The sequence below is a fragment of the Dermacentor andersoni genome, chromosome 6 (genome assembly GCF_023375885.2).
Source record: "Dermacentor andersoni chromosome 6, qqDerAnde1_hic_scaffold, whole genome shotgun sequence".
NCBI classification, from domain to species: domain Eukaryota; kingdom Metazoa; phylum Arthropoda; class Arachnida; order Ixodida; family Ixodidae; genus Dermacentor; species Dermacentor andersoni.
The window spans coordinates 97,447,019-97,468,468 of NC_092819.1; the positions used below are offsets into that span (position 1 = coordinate 97,447,019).

Sequence of the window (21,450 nt, forward strand, 5' to 3'; positions counted from 1 at the left end):
TATGACTGCGTCTGACGAGAGGGACTGAATTAAGCCCTCTGCCCTGGCACAACTACATATGCCACGGAGATCAAGTTTAGCGAAATTGTGTGGAACGCTGGGAACGCGAAGTCTATGTTGATGAATTACTGGCTTTTTCGAAATTCCTAACTACAAGTACCCGAAAGCGTCACATCTGAACAAGATTTCGAAAAGAGGAGGCATATACTGGAATCATTTTAAATGATGCGCTACACCTTTAGGAAACTGAAACTCCTAAATTGTAACTGCCGGAAAGAAACAGCTTCGCTGGAAATTGGCTTATAAATCTCCAAGTTCGGGCGTACTTCTACTGTCGTTTTTATCTCGTGAATATTGCTACGTGTTGCAAAAGTCCCGTGTAACGACGTATTTATAATGTTTACAAGAGAGACAATCATGCATAAACAAGATGGCTGTCGAGACCAATTCCACCTACGCACGTCAAATCGTCCTTCCCTGACTGGCGCCACTCTTGCTTGCGCCGTAACATCAGTTGAGTCACAGCTGATGTTACAGACAGGCGCCTCTAAAGGCGCCTGTCTCGGCGCTATCTATAAAGGAGGTGAACTTGCGGCAAAGTAAGGCTTTGGCTGTGACACGTGCACGACGTCTGTGGGGGCTCGCGAGCCCAGCGGAGGGATCTCGTAGTTCACATTGCCAAGCTGACGCACTGTCGTGTAGGGTCTTGTGTAGCGCGGCAGCAGCTTTTCAGACAAGCCGACGCGGCGACATGGTGTCCTAGGAGGACAGCGGAGCAAGGAGGAAATCGAACGTCCCGATATCGGCGGTCGTACCGGTTCTTCGGCGCTGCCTGAAAATCAGTGAGCCGGGAACCAGAAACCTGGCGTGCCGTGAGAGCGCGGGCGAAGACGTCTTGAACATATTCAGTGGGAGTGATCGTCGAGGAAGGAAGCAGTGTGTCAAAGGGCAAAGAAGCGTGGCGGCTGAAGAAAAAGTAAGGTGAAAAGCCCCCCCCCAAACTTCTGGGAATACCTTAAACTTAAACCACCACCCAGTTCCCTCAGAAGGCAACTTCTGCAGGACAAACCCATTTAACACATATTTTCAACCAGTTTTTGCTGTTGGCAACAGAAACGTTCCACACGTTAACTATTGCACATTAAGACATTTAGAAACAGCTATAGTAACCGAACGCGGCCTAATTAGCCTTTTACTAAATATTGACACTAAAAGGGAGCCGTGTCGGATAAAACACCTAATATATGTTTCTTAAAAGGTAATAATAGTGGTTAGGAAGATACGTGTGCTCAATCCTAAATAAATCAGTAATAACATGCACATCACCACATGACTCGAAAATTGCGAATATTTTCCGAGTACACAAATCAGGAAACAAAGCGGAAACCTCCAATTGCAGACCGATTTCCTTTACCAGCAGCACCCATGAACTTTTAGAGCGTATAGTCTTGAAACATATGACCACATACCTGGAAGAAGAAAGCATTTTGTCACTTTGTCCACATGGTTTTCATAAAAGGCTGTAAACTGTGACTCAGCTGATGGAACTAATTCAGGATTTGTCATTGAGCATCGATAACTAAAAACAAGTAGACCTAATTTTACTAGATATTTCGAAAGCTTTTGGCCGTGTTGTCGCACAGAAAAATCATTAGTAAACTCGAATCAACATTAAGGAGCAGTCGTGTCATTACATGCATTAAAGAGTACCTAACTAGACGATTACAGTTATTAGAAATTCACCGTGGGGCCTCGATATTATCTGCTGTCACATTTGATGGACCTCAGAGTTTGGCTCCTGTTATTTTTGTTTTTTATCACCGAATTACCATCTAACATACGCGTAAAATTAGGTTCGCCGACGATTGTATACTATACTAAGAAATTAACTCACCTGAGGAATGGTGCACCGATTGTTTGATGACCCTTAACGTTAATAAATCCGCGGTCCCAACAATTACCAGCAAAAAAAAAAAACAACAAAACAGGTCTGGGTTTCCGTACACTACCAATAACGCCCAACTAACACGAGTTTTAGAGCATCAATACATTCGTTTACTGCTATCCTGCAATCTTAGATGGAACTCTCACATTAACAGCATCACATCAACCACCCTAAAGCAACCTCTTCTTTCTCAGAAGATACATTCTTCTTGTGCCAGTTGAAACCGAACTGCAACATTCAAGACATTCATTAGAATAGTTATCGACTACGCTAACATGGTTGCGACACACGAAACATAACGTTAATAAACTAGAAGGCATATAAAAACGGTTAGGTTAAATTTACCAAATAGCAACTTCCATAGTCACCCGCCCAATTACTAAAAAGGGCTGGCTTTCTTAAGCTTTGAAAACAGAGCGAAAGTAGCACGCCTAAAATTCACGTACCAGCTTCTTCCCAACCAGGTGAATACTGACACTATTAGATACAATTGTGTAACGTCAGCAAGGCCTACACGCATCAAGCACTCTTTCAAACTCTCTGGATACACACATCATTCTAGCTGTCCGAAGTATTCGTACTTTCCTACAGCAATACAGGATTGGAATAAGCGTGACCCATTAACTGCTAACACATGTTCGCTAAACCAGTTCACAGCAATAGTCGAGGAAGATTTACTTACACTGCGTGACTCAGTCACCCTAGCAAAATTTCTGAAGCTGTAACTACAACTAAACGATTCTTTATTTTGTTCCGTTTATTTATTTCGTTGTATTGTCATGTGTAGCATGTCCTGTATATTGTAACCCCTGCATTGTACTTACGTAAACCAGCTGATCTTAACTTTTTTTATATATACTGCGATTGTCCTATTTACTGTTGTTCTTCTCTTAATGTATCGCCACATAACCTCTCATTTCTACTGTCATTTCTAGAATCCACATATCATTGTTCAAACCGGTATTCTGTGTAACGTACATTGTTAACATATTTTTGTGGTTTATTCTTGAGATGTACTTGGTGTAGAAACTTTCCTGCTTTTATCTCAGGTGACATTGGCAGTATTTCTAAATAAATAATCATAATAATTACATCACGTTATGCATCTCATATGGTTAAAACGAACACATTTTAACGCATTGCACTTCGTACTATACTTATTACGGGCTTCATATGGATTTCAACATGGGCGTTGGATCTAGGTTACTTTTTTTAAGTGCGTCATATGTATATAGAAATTACAACTTCAGAAGTTTCAGCTCGTTAACGCTTGATGAATTGTGTAACGAAAGAGCTCAGTACCTGAGGACATAGGTTTTGATCAGTACAATGATAATGTTTTATATTTACGCGAAGAAAATTCTGATTTAGGACTTGTATCATGTTTTCTGAAGGTGCATTGAACAGAAATAGTTTTATCGTGCTAATCAATATTGCCATTGAATTTGCGAATTGAAATTGATCATAAAATTCTTATCCAGGAAGATAATGTTGACCATACTTGACCATGGGAAAACGTGATAAAAGGTTGTGTAACTATTACGCATGAATAACTGCTTGTAAGTGAAATTTAGAGTTGTTTATGTCAACTATAGCTTTAATTATGCACCACTAAATGACTTGACCTATGCTGTGGCTTCCACCTATTGCAGTTGTGCTTCGGCTTCAATGCTGTGTAGATTCGATTTCACTTCGCATGATGTTTTGCGGCTTAATTACGAGATTGGGTTACTGAACATGGCAGCTGTTGTTTTTATGGAAGGATTTTAAACGCAACTGAAGACAGTACACGAAGCGCTTCAGAAGTCTACAAAATGCAAATCAACCAACTAGCCAGATTGACCATTTTATCGAAGATAATTAAAATATATAATGTGCCTATTAGCGCCAACACTTATAAACTTACACTCGAGAAAAATATAGACACTAATTAGAGAGCGTCATGCTAGCGAACACTCAATGAGAGTGGCTGCTTAGTGGCTGTGGTGTTGGGCTGCTAAGCACGAGGGCTCGAGATCGAATCCCGGCCACGGCGGCCACATTTGGATGGGGGCGAAATGCGAAAACACCCATGCACTTAGATTTAGGTGCGCGTTAAAGAACCTCAGCAGGTCAATATTTCCGGAGTCCCCCACTACGGCGTGCCTCATAATCAAATCGTGTTTTTGACACGTAAAACCCGATAATTTAATTTAGTGAGAGTGGCAGCCAGTTAAGGAAAATGCATTTCAGCCGGAGCGTAGTAGATGATAAAGGCTAGTCCTCCCAGCAGACGTCATAGGTGAGCCGTTCGCAGCGCCACCATCGGTCGCGCCCGAGGCCAATAGACGTATCAGAGGTCGGATCTTAATAGCATCTGATGGTTTAGGTTCTCTGGTCCACAACTGTGTTTATCCACTGCTAAATGTTCTACAGCGTAAACTGTTATGCACTCATTCCAATAGTCGTTTCGGTTGGCGATGTCCGCTACCGCTGCCGCCGCCGCCGCCGCTGGTGTCCGTCACAGCTATAGCCAGACTCACAATGGGGGATTGGCCAAGAAATGGACGGATTATCTTGAGGCAGTAAAAAAAAAAAATAAGTAGATGTATAAAAAGTGCTGGAATGGAAAACATACAGGGCATACTGGGTATGCCAATAAATAATCACCATCACTACCATCATCATCATCATCATTATCATTACCATCGTAATGTGCCACTTGTCATGCGATGTGAGGCGCCCCGCGTAGCGTCGATACGTGCGTACTTTACCTTGCAGTTGCATATTATTACACCAGGTGGCACGCCATGTGTCACTTGCATAGGCAGCCGTACAAGGTGGTTCGTGTATCCTATCAACTACGTGGCTCCTACCCATTATGGGATATTGGCCAAGGAATGGATGGATTCTATTGAGGAAAAAAAAAGAAAATTAAGGAGATGTATACAAAAATGCTAGAATTAAAAAAAATATCACCGACGAGTGCGATACTCCCTTATGTGAAATTTGAGCGCAGCGCTATACGTGTTTTATTTCTTGATATATTGGATGCCGCGGGCCATCTGTCTCGGGCGGCACGTTGCAAAGGGAGCGTAGTGTGACGCGTCTGCCGGGCTAAACCGGCGATCGCGAGAAGCAGCACATGGATGACGTATGGGCGCGATTCACAGCAGCCGCCGCAGACAGACCTCCGCTCATGCAGCACTTCGTTTCCATTAGAGTGTGCTATAGTAGGATACAACTTAAAAAGAAAAACAGCAGTTGGCAACCAAGGCACACGGACATAACTGAAGCAGCGCGGCGTTGTGTTACTCCGCTTGCCAATCACTGAAGCAAATAAAGTCGTCGTCATGCGACGTTTTCAAAATGGCGTCGCACTTGCCTCCGGAGCGTCTGCTCTTCTTGAAGTCTTTTCATAGGTGGAAGTGATGAGTGGGCAAAAGACATGGACAAAGTGTATGGAGTCTGAGCATTTCAGTCTTCAAAAGTCCTCGGTACGGTTCATTTAATTGCTGAGCTCGTTTTACTCGTGAAAATTTACTGCGAACTGAAGTGAAACTTGAAAGCAAGTAGTTGCAGCGAAGCGAACGTTTTATTTCAGTTCAATAAAGAATTAGGCTCTCGTCAGGCTCCTATAATAGGCGAGTGAAAACGTATAAACTTACGCATTTATAACTTTATTTTTGTGGTTGACGCCTTATTTAGGTAACAGGAAAAGTTTGAAGTACGAAATATAAGCAGCCTCGCGGAGGAACAGTGGGTGCCGTTTATGAGGGCGTGGGCGGGGCTTCACTGCAGACTTAAGTTGGATCCGACTATAGAAAATGGTCGAGTGGACCACACCATAGAGTTTCATGCAATAATTATTGTATTAAACTCTATGGACCGAACGGCGTTATCCCACTGAGGCACCGCGTGTGGAAAAATTGTGCGAGGGCGCTGCGAGCGAACTGGATTGGGGCATACACGCGCTTAGCGGCAGATTCAACGTAATTTCGCTGCGGGTGCTGAGACCGATTGCCCGCGTACGCTCTTATAATGGTGCTTTATTTATACTGCAAGTTTATATTGACACCTTTTTGCTACGTACACATATTTGAGGTATGAGTTATACAACATGGCGTCTTCAATTTTGCTGTCGTTGTCAAGTGCGTCGACTGCTAGTGAGCGCACGTTCGTTGTGCGGACGCTAGCGAACGCCCAGTTTTCCTCGCAGAAAGTCCGTGCAGTAAAACTTCTAGTGATTTTGCTTGTTTTTCTATGCCCGCGACTCTTGGCGACCGGTACCAATTGTAGTTTGAGCCAAGTGAACTGCCACATTTACCATTGTTTTCTAAATGTAGCGCATAATTTTTGCCACAGAAGCCGCCACTCTGCGACATGAAGCTACGTAAGAAAATTTTATTTATATCGTCTCAATTTACGCGCCCTTCTTGTTGGTGGCATATTGTTCAGCAAAAATTATCAAATAAAATGATATTGTAGCGAAATAAACCAGGTTTGCGAAGAGATGCAGATGACCAATGCTCTTCTAGGTAACTCTGAGAGTGCATAGACATATCTGTCAACGACACATGCAAGAGAAATATCGAATTTTCTAAATTGGCTGGTTGAAAAAGTGAAACCTTCTTGACGGGATTAGCGTGTTTCTTTTAAAAGCCGCACCAGCCCAAGGGGAACCAATCGACTTTCCGAGAATACGAATTAAGACACTACTATCAACAACAGTGTTAGGGAAAATATATTGCCTATGTACTCAGACTGAATCAGCAGGACCTGGAAGTGTTTACCAATGTAATCTGTGTGGTTTGTCTGGCTCGAATGGTATTTGCTATTCAGATCGTATTCGACTTCAGAATTCACTAATAAATATTATCAAATAGTCGCTTCCGTTCGAATATAACGCATAACAGCACTTTTGAAGTCTCGAAGGTGATGGGCCGATGCAAGTGAAGACTTTGATTCCGAATGATTTTGCTGCTGGAGAGCCATGGCTGTTGCGCAGAGGCGCACCAGTTCATGAGAGAATTAACGCACGGGTGCTAATAGTTTCTGCTGATCAAGTTCCCAGCTGTCATTCAATATAAACGACCCGTTTTCGGGCAGCCTGTAGATCTTATAACTTGGTTCAGGCAAGGAACACGTTTTTTGACAGTCTTACCATGTCTCCAATCCATTACAACTGGGTGCCCCAATGTGGTACCACACTTATCCTTTTCAGCGAACACAGCAGATCTGCAAATATCTCTACGTGTATATCAGACATGCTGTGCCTTTAATAGCTTCGTTATTGTCCTTATGATAGTGCAGCGGATAATTGGAACCAGCCTTTTGTGATACAGAAGCTGCTTAGTTGAGCAAACGTACGGTTGGGAACGGCATTGCATTTAGGTATGAAATATAAGATAAGCGTAACATGTCTTTGTCAGAAATCAGACTCGAGAATAATTTCTTTCCTTTACGCCCCTAGGAAAAAGTCTAAGAACGCAGCTACCTTCTTTTTTAAACAAATTCTGGCATTTTTAAGCCTGGTGATACGATTATGAGGCACCCTGTTCAGTTCTCACAACCTGGTGTTCTTTAACGTGCACCTGAACGGAAGTAGACGAGTGTTTTTCCATTTCGTTCCCATCGAACTCCATGACCTGGTTTGAACCCGTGAGCTCGAGTTTGGCAGCACGACGCCATATCTACTATGTAGCCACTAATTAGGCTACCGTGCCGCTTTTTTGTTATTTTTTGTTTTTTATTAGGCATCAACTGGACAAAAAATTTCGCACGGCTTACGAGCCAAAGATTAGTATATACCGGCTGTTTCAGCTCACTTTAACCAGAGCTTTAAAATATGTCGAGGCACTCTAAGACGACGCGACCAAATGCATGTTGCTCGCTTTTGTATGCAGTGTGTCACGTTACTTATCTTATTTTGCTTAATTGATAATTAGTCACGATTAGTTAACCAGCTTCTGAAGCAACGAAGTTAGGCAACAAAATCCAATGAGAAAGTTGTAGAGCGCATTGCAAGACGTCCGATTAGATAGTTTCTAATTTTCCATCTATTAAGTATTAGTGTTTTTCAGCTTACTGCGGGCGACCGCGAATTCGAAAATATACCACGTCACGTACACCCGTTTGCGCGCCGTGATTGCAGCGCTCCCAAACTGTCCGCGTACAAACGAACGTAGCATCTAGCAGAGGGCGCGCTGCCGCTTAAAAGTGACGGGGCAGTGACGCAGGCATTGGCTGCGTGATTTACGCCAGCGATGAGCATCCCTCGCGGCGGTCCATGATAGCGATAAGTAGATGCAGCGGCAGCATACCCGGTTAAATTCATTTGTGCGCCGAACGCTTACGCTGTGACTGTGCTGCTTGTGCCGCGCAGGCCTGTGACTTTCTTTTTTTGCCTTTTGGTGGATGCCCTCGAATTCTACTGTTTCCATAGGGGATCCACATTTCAATGCCATTACACTTGAAAATTTATTGGGGACTTTTATTTGTGACTTTTTCACTATTCCAATGGCCCTCAGCGATCGCAGATTCTATGGCGACATAGTTTGGCTGCGAAATCAAATATTTCCTTTTTTTTTTGCTATTGAAAAAACGAGAGAACTTGTGGTGTGCAATCAAGTGGTCTCTACGGGGATTCAGTAATATTCTAGTATGAAAAAGTCGGAGCCTGAATACGAAGGCCAGAAAAAAGAAACGATAGGCAGTCGTATGTTAAATTGGGCCGGTTGGCAGATTTCGGAACGGGAAGGTACAGGCGCCTAAGAGTGGACCAGCACGATAGCTAAAAAGAAATGAAACACAAAGCAGGCGTCTATCCTAAAATTGCAACGAATGTAATTGTGAACACATGCTTCGCAATTTTAGGTAGATACTATGGGCAAGACCAAGGTGAAATTTGTGAAGCTGTCGCCATACGTCAAAGTGGTGAAAGTAGAGCCACCATACTTTCGCTACCGCGGCATTGTAATCAAGGCATAAACTTATCCGACACTTGACACCGCACTGCTGTCGAGGATGTCGCATGTTCTTGTTTGCTTTTTTACCCTGGTGCTGATTGTACTTTAAGGATATATTGAAGTCGGCACGCAATAAAATTAATTCTTGGAGCCTTGTTTATCTGGTCTTGTGTTGGCCCTGTTTTTAGCGATTTTACTTTGAATTTCCATAAAGGATACGTGCAGATGCAAACTAGTCCGCGAAGTTCCACCCCTGCAGTAGTAGCAAATTATTGAAGCATCTTACCATTACATTACCGTTACAGGGATTACACCGCTCATTGATGTTTGATGCACAAGAATAATGTTGATTGTGTATATTAGCTGACATCTTCAATGGTCGCTTTCTGAGCACGTTTCTCCGAAGAGACAAGTAGGGTTGAATGTGTGAATCTGTGGAATTGGGTAAGCGCATGAAATAAGGTATATCGTAATCGCATACAGTTTATGTGAAGAAATGTGGCAGAATCCGTGGTTTTCTGTTGACAATGCTCTGAATTTGACGTTCGTAGGTGAACAGCTACCTAACGACCATATAAACTACTGCAAAGCGACAGTACTGAAATTGAAGAAAAAAGTGGTTGAAATGGGCAAGAAGCAAAACTTAGAGTAGCGAAGTGTTTTTGTTTTGCTGATACGCTCGCTATGTTAAAAATTGACATTGGAAATTTATTCTGGGGGGATCACTGTTTTCTGCCAGTCCCTACGAGGTTCAAACCAACCAACCCTATTACTCATCCAGCGTTACAAACAAATAGCGGATACCTCGGTTTCCACGTAGAATGCTGGATGCCTTCGGTGCTGGAAAATCTTGCACGAATTTGCAGGGTGAGTTACAAACTTTGATTTGTTAGGCAGAACACAGACCAACGTATGCTGTTTGTGCCCCGAACATTTACATTCTCGACATTTATTGCTCGTTGTTTGCCATGTGCATTCTCCATTTCTTCCGACCTTGGTCTAATAAATTTTTCTTTTTTTATTATTTCAGTACTCTAACTTTATTTTCATATGTGCAGGGAGGTAACATTTGTAAAGTCGTGTTATCCTTTGGCTCGAAGAAGATGGAGGGACAGGACTTGAAAGTGCAGTATGTATTCGTTGCAACTGTAATGAAAGACATCAAATCACCTTGGCGTTGGCAAATATTTCTTGTTTACGGTAAGCTTTTCTTGGTCGTGTGAATAAACGAAGGTAGAAAAAATAACAGAACAGTAGGAGAAACGAAGCACATCCATTTAGGTTTTTTTCAGCGTTCACCGTAGGACAATAGTCAGCGTTTGGCAACTAGGTTCAACCTCCCAGAGATACATCCAACCAATAGGAGGCGTATTCCTGATGGTCTTGGGGTAAGGTTGGACGGCGTGAAATGCTGTAACATGTGTCTTAACATAAGCAAGAGGGCTTTTAAACTTTCCGCTTGCATCGAAGCTTGGCTGCCGTTGTCGTAAATCGCGACTCAAGAAAACATGATTGTACCCTCAGCCACAATAGGCCGTAGTTGCTGTGCCATGGATAGTTCCGCTGTTCTGACAATTTATTGGCACAAAAAATAGCTTTTAAGCACACCAACCCTTATCCTCCAAATGGAGACCAGAATACAAACAAGAAGGATTGTTTAGGTGGTTAGAGCTTTCGTCCTGACTGAATTATTTTATGATGCCCAGAGCATCGGGCCCTGAAACTCATATAATTTCCACACCAGCTGTCAATGGCGTTTTTGTTGTTGTTGTTGCTTGTAACGCTTTGTTAAAAGCGACGGGGAGACGGATGCCTTTTCGCATGATTTGCTCTGATGGTTTCTTCAACACACATGGTATGTCGTATGTTGTGTACGCTTTTGGGCAGGTGGAATTCGACCTGTGTATACCACTCTGGCCATGGCTGGCATGGTGCAGCTGGCCTTAATATATAAGCAAGCGTAAATATAACAAACAAAAAATTTAGTATTATTGTCTTTGTTTCTTTCTCTGCATGTAAATAGCGCGAAAACAAAAAAAGAACATACATGTTAATTAAGTACATTACAATGCCTTCGCGTGCGGTCAAGTTAGGCTTTAGGTTGAGTTTCACCATTTAATTTCGTTCTCTCAGTGGGAAGCATTATGCTGTGAGAAAATGCTACTAGTATGCAGTAATGCCTCGCAGAACGAACTCATCGCTTAGCGAACAGTTTGCTGAGCGAACTAGACTTGCTCGCGATTTTTAGTTCGCAGAGCAAGCCGAATTCCCCAGAGAAAAAAGGAAAAAGAAAGAATGTGCAGATCCCAGACACTGTGGGAACCGATGTAAAGCGAAGCATTTCGCAAGCAGCTGGATTTGTAGCATTGTTTGGGGTTGCGTAAAGCGTTAACAGGTTGGCCAATGTGTTTACGTAAATCCAGTTTTTTTGTGTGTGACACAAGTGCAGGGAAGCAGAATTGACGCGAGTACGTGCGTGTGACGGCAGCAGCAAGGGCGCTATAACGTAAAGCCATTCCGAACTTTTCTATTCCATTTCTGCAATGAGCCGTCTATGACTGGTCTATGATTAGGTCTATGTATGATTGAACGAATTTTCGAGCCAACCCCACTTCGCCTGTCTCTCACGCGACGTTACGAAAACCGCGACAACGCCCCAGCTGATATGATTTGTGCACACTGATTATGCATGCTTGGACCGAACGAAAGAAAAATACTTATTTCTGATTCGACGCCTTTTTCGCCATCATACTCTGCCATTGGTCAAACGTTTTCGAGCTGCGCCCACTTCACCTGTCTATCACGCCACGTAACAAAACCGCGAAAACTCAGCGTCAGAGTGACGTATAGACGTTAAAGAAGCCATAATATGGTGAACAAAACTTAATTTTTTTTTCTTGATAGCCGGAGCTTGCCATGTTCCGAAAGGAATAGAAGATGGCTGCACACCGATTGCTCTGGTTGGGAGCGGCCATTGAGCATGTTTTTATTTGCGTATAGTAAACAATTTTCCGTAGCACTATAACGTTATCGAGCCCTTTCAACACGTATACGACATCACTTTGCGAACTATTCTTTGTTGAGGATCATGTCATGTCATGTCATTCTTGTCTGGTCATGCACGGATGTCGTGTCATTCACATCTAGATAAAAACCACAGCATCACTTCACCATGTCATATTGATATCAAGACCACAGCATCATGACATTCATGCCAGTGATGTCATGATCATAACATGACATCCATGTGATGTCATTGATGTTATGACGTGCGCTTGTATGACGTCATTTATGTCAGGTGATGCATGTATTTCATTTATATCCTGATATACATTGAGTGAAGGAAATGATCACGACAGCATCATGTCATTTATACCATTTATCTCATGACATACATGCCGTGACAAATATGTCGCGTCGTTGGTGTCAGGACACGTCATTCATGTTATGTATGCATGCACGTCATGGCGTGTCATGGCTATTCTGATATATATCCAGTTGAATAAAGGACTACGACGGCATCACGATATAGGAGGTTAGATAGATAGATAGATAGATAGATAGATAGATAGATAGATAGATAGATAGATAGATAGATAGATAGATAGATAGATAGATAGATAGATAGATAGATAGATAGATAGATAGATAGATAGATAGATAGATAGATAGATAGATAGATAGATAGATAGATAGATAGATAGATAGATAGATAGATAGATAGATAGATAGATAGATAGATAGATAGATAGATAGATAGATAGATAGATAGATAGATAGATAGATAGATAGATAGATAGATAGATAGATAGATAGATAGATAGATAGATAGATAGATAGATAGATAGATAGATAGATTCAAAACGCCTTAAGTTCGCAAAGAATGCTTCGCATTAAAGCAAGGCCCATCTGCACATTACTGTGCCTGCGCGTTTCTTGGCTCTGTGACCCTCCGTGGTTGCATAGTGGCTATGGAGTTGGGCTGCTAAGCATGGAGTAGCGGAATCGAATCCCGGCCACGGCGGCCACATTTCGATGGGGGCCGAATGCGAAAACACCAGTGTAGTTAGATTTAGCTGCATGTTACAGAACTCCAGGGGTCGAAATTTCCGGAGCTACGGCGTGCCTCGTAATCAGATAGTGGTTCTGGAATGTAAAACCCCATAATTTATTTTGAGTGTCTATGTTCCAGGGCCACCTTTTTCTGCCTCCTAGCCTCGATATCGCCTCGCCTCACCTCACTATCAGTGTGCTTCCTGGGTCGCCATTTTACGCACTGACTTAAACAATGCCGAAGTGTTTCTAAAGCAGCAGTGTTTCTAAGGGCACAAACACTGGTGCAATTAGTTATCCACCTTCCACCACTTCTCTCTGGATGTCGAACATCATCCCATCTTGGTAAATTTTGTTTCTAAGTTGTCGTGATATTTTGTGTGTGGGTATGTGAAATGATTATCCAAATTTTCGGAAAAGAATTAACCGACTTCCCATAGGAAATACTTGGAAAACATGTCCCGAAGAATGAACGCCTGGTAAAACAAACTTGCCCGCAGAACTAATTAGGTTTGTTCAGTATGGAACCACTGGACTTTTGTTTACTGCTTCTGTTTGTTGTCCTTGCAATAAGGTTACACCATGAACCCTGGCCGTCCAGTCGTACAGCGCCCCATCGCGGCATGGAACGGGGAATTAATGTTACCAGTGCGTTCACAAAACACATTTGCTTGCGACCACCACATGCTGAAGTTTTCCTTCCTGAAATTACAATACAATCCACTTTTCTTCGGAGTCCGTTCCTCGGCTGCGTGACTTTACTGCCTAAGGTCGCAATGCTTTGTCTGAGTTTTATTTTTTTTCTCTTCTTTAGGTTCATACTTTCGTACGGTCCGCGTTTTGCTTTTCGGTGCGTTTCTTGCAGTTGGCGCCTTCGTCACCGTCTTTTCTATTGTTAACACTTCGCAACAGCGACTTCCTACAGGTGGACCTAGCGAGATGTGGCTCTTACACATTATTTCTTCGAACACCTCCGAAAGAAAAAGCATACGCCATAAGACACGTAGCTTGTAAGGAAAAAAGTCGATTGTTTTCGTATATACTCCTCGCCTGCGCTCAAACGCCCACATTTCGCCCTTCGGCGTCGTCTGGACACGCTGCATAACTTAAATCGATGTAAAATATGTGCTAACTCCTGAAAAAGCTGTGGCCCTCTCTCTGTTTTCCACATGTTTCTTTTTCCTTTTTTACGTTTACACTGCATATAACTTATGCCTTCATAGGACTACAAACGGAAATGTTGGTATTTCCGAAAAATGAAAAAAAGAAAGAAAACATTACCCAGTTTTCAAGAAATGAACACAAAAATAGTGGAAGCTTAAGTGTATTTAAATGTCTCCACGTATTCGTTACGTTTGAGGATTTTAGTGAAGAAATTAGCATTTTTAATAATTCGGGTTAAACTTCAAGAGAAACTGACGACAGTGACATACGCCGTTTTTTTTATGTTAACCTGTGCCCGAAGCACCGCATACGTGCGTTTCCAATTTCCGCCCCCATCGTAATGCGGCCTCCGCTGCCAGGAGTGACATGGCTGCACTCTTGCTTGTTGAGCAGCAAAACGCCATAGCTGAAGCGTCTGGATATTTACTGGAATAGTTAGTATAATAAGTACACATGTCTGAAAGAAGTGATGTGCATCGAGTGTGAGCGAAACAATGATACGGAAATGGAGCAAATGTTGGGACAGCTTGAACATGATGCACACGCATTACATTTCTGCAGCGTGGTCATACTGAGGACGTGGACAAATGATGATGATGATGATGATGATGATGATGATGATGATGGTGATGATGGTGATGATGATTTATTGGCATCCCCCTTTAAAACGGGGAGGCGACAAGCCTCCTTGAGCTAATCAAATCATCCATACATACTTCTCCGTCTATCATTTTGTCTACGTCTCGTTTCTTTTCTGTCTTTAAACCATCTGTATCTACTCTTGTATAATAGTGTATGATAGCTGTGTCTTACCAGTACTCACCTACGGGGCAGAAACCTGGAGGCTTACGAAAAGGGTTCTACTTAAATTGAGGACGACGCAACGAGCTATGGAAAGAAGAATGATGTGTGTAACGTTAAGGGATAAGAAAAGAGCAGATTGGGTGAGGGAACAAAGGCGAGTTAATGACATCTTAGTTGAAATCAAGAAAAATAAATGGGCATGGGCAGGACATGTAATGAGGAGGGAAGATAGCCGATGGTCATTAAGGGTTACGGACTGGTTTCCAAGGGAAGGGAAGCGTAGCAGGGGGCGGCAGAAAGTTAGGTGGGCGGATGAGATTAAGAAGTTTGCAGGGACGAGATGGCCACAATTAGTACATGACCGGGGTTGTTGGAGGAGTATGGGAGAGGCCTTTGCCCTGCAGTGGGCGTAACCAGGCTGATGATGATGATGATGATGATGATGATGATGATCTACTCTTTACCTACGCCTGTAATGGATCCGGTCTTCTCAACTTCTTTCCTGCTTTTTTTCCCCAATACTCAAGGCGTATCTTGTTCATGTTGACTGCTGGCCGGTTAATGCTAGCTGCCGCTGTATATTCCAGCGCTTCTGGAAGGTGGACTTTTCTTACGGGTCTCGCAGGGGTCGCATGTCATTGTAATGTGCTGAGGTGTCTCCGGATTTTTGCTGCTGCTCGCACATGCCGGATCCTGTTGCGAATATTTGTTCCGGCGTGTTTTTGTATTTAAGCAATCAGCTGGGGCCTCAAATAAGAAGGCACTGCTACTTGTGTTGTCGTACATATTTTTTTCTTATTCCTTTCTTGCCAATCTTGCAAGTCTACATGGTCTTCCTTGTTTCCAACATTTGCATACAATTCACTATCTTTATTTCTCTCACTTTCTTTTCGATTACTTCTGGCTGTCTGTTTAGCCCTTAAGTTAACCGGTACCTGGTTACCAACTTTCTTAACCACTTTCTCCATTCTGTTTCCACGCTTCTGAGGTACAGATAGGTGTACACAAAGAAGTAGCTGCCTATTTATTTTCATCCATGTTCCTGTGTCTTTCTCCAAAACTAATTTTGCACTGCGCTTCTCTGGCTTCAAAAGAGGCCCAACACATGCCTGTTTGCACTGCCTCATTTGTGGTATTACCGCGGGCCACGCGACCAACCAGCCTACCAACCTTTGGTTAACTTCCAACCCCAACAGTGTCTGATTTTAAGCACAAGATGGCAATTGCGAACGTTAGCGCTTGCAACATTACTCCTTTCTAAATTCCTTGCGCCACCTTACGTTTGTTGGAGGCCCAAATTGCTTCGTGTTTCATCATTTCTGCATTCAGCTTCCCCTTCATTCTGAGATTAATTCAGTTAATATTTGAACAGGTATTTCCTTCAGTTGTATTTACACCAAGATGGTTATATTTTTGGAAAATGGGCATCACTTTCTGCTGAAGTGATGCAATGACATTACTTTCCTCTTCATCAGAGATCATGATAAACGTAAGGCCTATATTTATTGCTTCCTTGACACATACTCTCAAGTATCTGTAGATCTCTTGTAGTATTGTCCGCTAGTAGCACTCAGAGAGTCTAACCGAAACGTGTTTCGTTACGGTTATCATTTTGGTTCACCGAAAACGGTTCAGTTACGGTTCAAATCTGAAGCGAGAAAATAATGGTTCAAGAAGGTTCGAACCAGTTCAAGGTCATTTGAATAACCGTAGAATATTTACAGGAAAACAGCGAAATTTTATCTTGTACAAATACTCGACGCTGCTGCTGAGCTGCACTGCACCGTTGTTTGTTCTTGAGGCCACTGGTAGTTACGAAAGGGTTATGCAGATCCGATACCATTGCTGGAATATATGTGAAGCGAACGTTTATTGAAGGATAGGGAGAGAGAGAGAGAGGGATGCGGATATATTGAGAAAACGCGGATAGCCCTCCAGCCTGCTACTCTACTCAGGCGCAAAGGGAAGAGAAGAAAAGTAGGGCACTGAGGAGTAATAAAGTTATGCGGATGCCACGCGCTGTGAGAATCGATGCAAGCGAAGCTTCCTGCGCTGTTTGCGTTGATTGACGATAATTAGCGGTTATGTTGACAACGAATGTTGAATTTCTTCCGCGTTTAGTTCAATACATTTGTGTTGAATTAATGTTAAACGTTACGTTGTGTGCACCACTACTGGTTGTCTGCGTAGTCCACAGAACACGCAGAACACGCGCGTTTGCGTGAGGAGTTGTGCGCCATTGTCCATAACCTACGAGAAAGGTTAGCACTGTCACGGCCTCACACGACACATCGCGCCGTGGCAGAAGTGTTAAATTTTACTTGAATTATGAGGCTGTACGTGCCAAAACCACAATTTGAACTATGGAGCACGTCTATTGACAGACTTCAGAATAATTTTGATCCCTGTGGCTCTTTAACATGCACTTAAATCCAAGTACACGAGCATTTTTGTATTTCGCCCCGTCAAAATGCCGTTGCCGTAGCAGGGATCGACGCCAGAACCTCGAACAACGTCATAACCGCAAAGCTACCGAGGCGGGCACAGAAGTGTTGACTTGACGTGCGACAGCTTCCGTAGTGTCCCCTAGATGCCACGGTGCTATAATGCGGCTTTGCATCAGCAAGCCGTGCGTTTGTTGTCCGCTATACTTTGTATGATGTTTATTTTTCAGAAATAGCTGCAGCGTAGCGTACCGTACCTCGGACTTAAATTTATGCAGTTTTTCCACAAGCGCTGTTGTGTCTAGTATCCCGTTTCCCTCTCTTGCCCTCCCACCATGTGTGGGATATGCGAGCGAAGAGTGGCAAGGCTGTCATTCACTCGTTTCGTGGCTGCGTCGGTTGTACCGATTCTCTGATTCCTCTGCAGAGAATCGCAAAATCTCTGCTTCCTCGCAGAATCGGAATCTCTGCTTCCTCTGCAGAAAAGCACTGTAGTTTCTGCAATGCTTTTGCGGGGTTCACTTATAATTACAGCTCTCAAGAGGCCATTGTGGTGGCGCCCATGAAGCTTCAGAGGGCGCTGTGTACATGCGACGCGATGGAAAGGTCCAAACGAGTTTCTCGCGTGGCCTTTCCGTTCTGTAATGCACTTGCCATGCACATGCACACTCTGAATCGCCTCCCGACGTGGCGTGCAAGATAATGACAGCCGCAGCAGCACCAGCAGTAGCAGCAGCAGTGGCAAAGTCGAAGGACGATGCAAAGAACGCTTCGTTTTAATTAAGACTGGCAGCAGGAGGCCATTCTATAAACATTCGAGTTCGAAGGGACCGTTGCCAGCCTCGAATCTAGGCTTGTGTTAACCAAATATTCTGAGAGCAACTTGATGTCTCGCTCATTTGATATGTCTGGTCAATTCTCCTGCAACACTTTTTAACTCAACATTCTTTGTTAATTGACTCTAACGGAAAGTTCGATGTCTACCATTCAGTCATACTGGTGGGACAAGCTCGACTATCTCTGGCACTTCGAACGTGTCGCAATCTGGTGAGTCCGTGCGTCGGATGTGATGCGAATATTGTCGGGTTAACCCAACACTTAGTCTGCCCCTGACGCAATACGCTGAAAACCGTACTAACAGTTTTTATACTTTTAACATCACGCGAAGATGGTGCGCATATACAAATGAGGTACCATCGCTGAGTCACAAGTGCAGGCAAGGCAGGGGCGAAAATAGCCAGAAAAAGTAGCCAACCTGAATCGAGAACTGTGTTTCTTTTCTTTAGGTTTCGCTCCGGAGTGAAACAAATGGCAACATTCCGGTTCAGTACCGGTTTGAGAAAAATAACGTTTTTTTTGTGTTCGATTTCCGGCTCAATTCCGGTTTGCTACCGTGGTAGCGCTATTTCGTCCACCTGCATCACGCCAAAGACCCGATGTTGTACCCTCGGTCCATTATCGATGTAAGATAAATTGAAACCTAATAAGCTGTTTTCCAATCGTCTTAAATAAAGCGTGAATATTGTGGAGACCGAGGACAGCCTTGTTTCAGCCTTCGATGAATTTCGGCAACTTTATTGCATTTCGGGCCTTCCCATACAATTTGCCCTCGGCTGTCCCTATACAGAGAGATCACATTTAAGTTCTCAAGAATTTTAACATGAATTGGCTCTACATCAGCCCAGGGACCCTCTCTTGCACCCTTGGTCTACTACGGATGCAAGATAAATCGAAACCTAATTAGCTGTTTTCTAGTCTTCTTAACATAAAGCGTGAATATTGTGGAGACAGAGCGTATTCTTGTTTCAGCCTTCAGTGAATTTCAGCTACTTCATTGCAATTTGGGCTTTCCCATATAATTCGCTCTCGTCTATCCCTATACAGGTAGATCATATTTAAGTTCTCCGGAATTTGACAATGAATTGGCTGAAGCGTCTGCCTGAAATGAAGCGTCTGCCTAGCTTGAACCCAGTTTGACAGTAACAGTGCTGGTGACGACACCTGGAGAGAGAGGGCAGAACTGCAACCCTTTAGAAATATTCTTTCGTGGCGCTTTATTTATTTACATACCTACACTATCCGTGAGACATCGTTGTATGAGGGTGTTAGACAGGAAATAGCACAAAACAAAGCAACATCTTAAAAAACAACAACCCATAAGCAACGCACGGGAAGCTAAAAAAAAGGCAACCAGAATAACGCGTGCGAAGGCAACGAGAATGAGGCATGTGGAAGCAGTAAAATACACATACAACGCATGATGCGATTACAGCGGCATGCAAATACTCAATGTACAGAACTGCAAGTCATTTTAAGCATGTGCGCAAGTGCTGCCAGAGCGCAGCCACAAACATATCGCGAAGGGCGGAAACAGTAGTATCAGCAGTGCGTTCCACTTTTGAATCGTACGGTATGGTAAAACTTTATTCAGGTCCTACAGATCGTGAGTCATCACGAAGCGGGCCGCTCCCACGTGGTATGTGGAAAAATAAACCACGGAGCCAAAATAACGACAACGGTGATTATGCCGTTTGCGACACCTTTGCGCAGGCATAACAGTGGAATACATAGGTGATTGTAATGAAGATGTTGTGTGCTTTGATTGAACACAGCGCTGCTCTTTCTTTTTACGGCTCCTGAGCCTCGGCAGCACTTTAATTGCTAACACATGCGTGAATCACGTTTATTAATTCGTGTTAAAGAAATGCCATTGTCGGAAGAAATTCCCAGACTTGCCATGCTCTAAAAATATTCGAGTATGTGATTTTTGGCCCTGGGCGACGGTCATTCAGTGTTGCATTGTGAGACTCCCGGCGTCTAAGTCGTAGCCGCATTACAAATACCTGCATCCAAGGTGAATTGATTGATGTAGACAAGCAGACAGGTGAATACTAATGCAGTGCTCATAAGGGATGCAATGTGCTTTCTGTGTCAGATTTTATCGCACGCGAAGTGTAGGTAGAAGTGTAGCAGCGACAAATCACTTATGTCAGTGTGTTAGAATGGCTGGCTTGCCCTCACAAGCCCAAAGTATCTTGAGAACTGTAGAGACACTCGTATACATAAAAAAAGGGAATGACGGAAATTTTACATAAGCATCTGGGCGCATTTCTTAAGAAATCAAGACAGTTTCACAGAATTATTTTTTTATGCTCCTGCCATTCTATTCCAGATTTGGCTAATGAGCCGTCCTGGCAACAAATGAAGCAATAACTAAAACCAGGAAAGTGACCTGTTTTCCCCAGAAGAATGACTGGCATTGCGAAGGTTCCATCATTGATCTTACATGTTGCACGTGATAGAGAAAACCTTTAGACTTACATGTTAAATATTTGTCTGTAACGATTAAATTGGCACTACGACCCATAAAATGGCGTAGCAATGTTACAACGTACCAGGAAAGCTGACCAGTTCCTCAAACACAGAAGACGTCTCTTTTTTCTTTTTATTAAATCACGACTTTCTTTGCCGATCATATTGTCTCCCCGGTCCACTACTGGATTTCTGTCTGTCCATTAGTTGATTTCCTGCCAAGTGGACCGGTTCCAGGGATGGTGTAACCAAGAAATAGCTGATCCTGTACCGATCCTTACACTAGTGCATGATACGTTTCGTGGTAGTGATTTTGATGGGGTTTGTAACGCCAGCCGATCCTGCAGGCACCGCAATCCTGATAATCCTGATAATTCTGTCGCATTACGGTCGCCCAGGTGTGACATGCCAGCTTATAGCTTCTGTGCCTCTTGCCCCGGGTCTGAAGTGAATGTCGCGCCACAGAAATTTACCGGGCGTTTTCCCACACAGCCGCGGTGCGGAAAGGGCAAGCACGAAGAAAATCTGCAGGACAAATTACATTTAGCACAAATGACCTCTCGCCGTGCAGATTTAGCGAGGTCTCCGCGGTGGCATGGGCCGCGTGGTGGTAGTGGTTGATCCATTCCGTGTTCGGTCAAAGGAGTTCAAGCGTTAAACATGCATCACTATGCTACACCGGATACGTATGCCTCGGCTCACAATATTTCCTTGCTTCACTGCTCGGAAAATGTCGCGTTAGCCTGCAGGACACGTCAAGCCGTGGAAGGACAGCTTTTTT

The 21,450-nt window shown here is 43.4% G+C and overlaps 2 long non-coding RNA genes across 6 annotated transcripts in view; one reads left to right on the forward strand and one right to left on the reverse strand.

Moving 5' to 3' along the window:
- The window catches only part of LOC126523089 (uncharacterized), a 29,051-nt gene extending 26,440 nt beyond the window's left edge, over positions 1–2,611 (reverse strand). Inside the window, exons 1-3 of one of the 5 annotated variants that reach the window (XR_008610553.2) lie at positions 2,392–2,611; positions 1,895–1,926; positions 1,388–1,469 (exon numbers count right to left, since the gene is read on the reverse strand). This is a non-coding gene — a long non-coding RNA (uncharacterized lncRNA). The other 4 variants (XR_008610552.1, XR_008610555.1, XR_008610554.1 and 1 more) reach the window with 4 other exon arrangements.
- Positions 2,612–9,954: 7,343 nt separating this feature from the next.
- Positions 9,955–20,829, forward strand: LOC129382391 (uncharacterized). The gene is made up of 2 exons (XR_008610456.1): positions 9,955–10,092; positions 20,530–20,829. It is a non-coding gene; the product is annotated as an uncharacterized lncRNA (long non-coding RNA).
- The last annotated feature ends 621 nt before the right edge of the window (positions 20,830–21,450 follow it).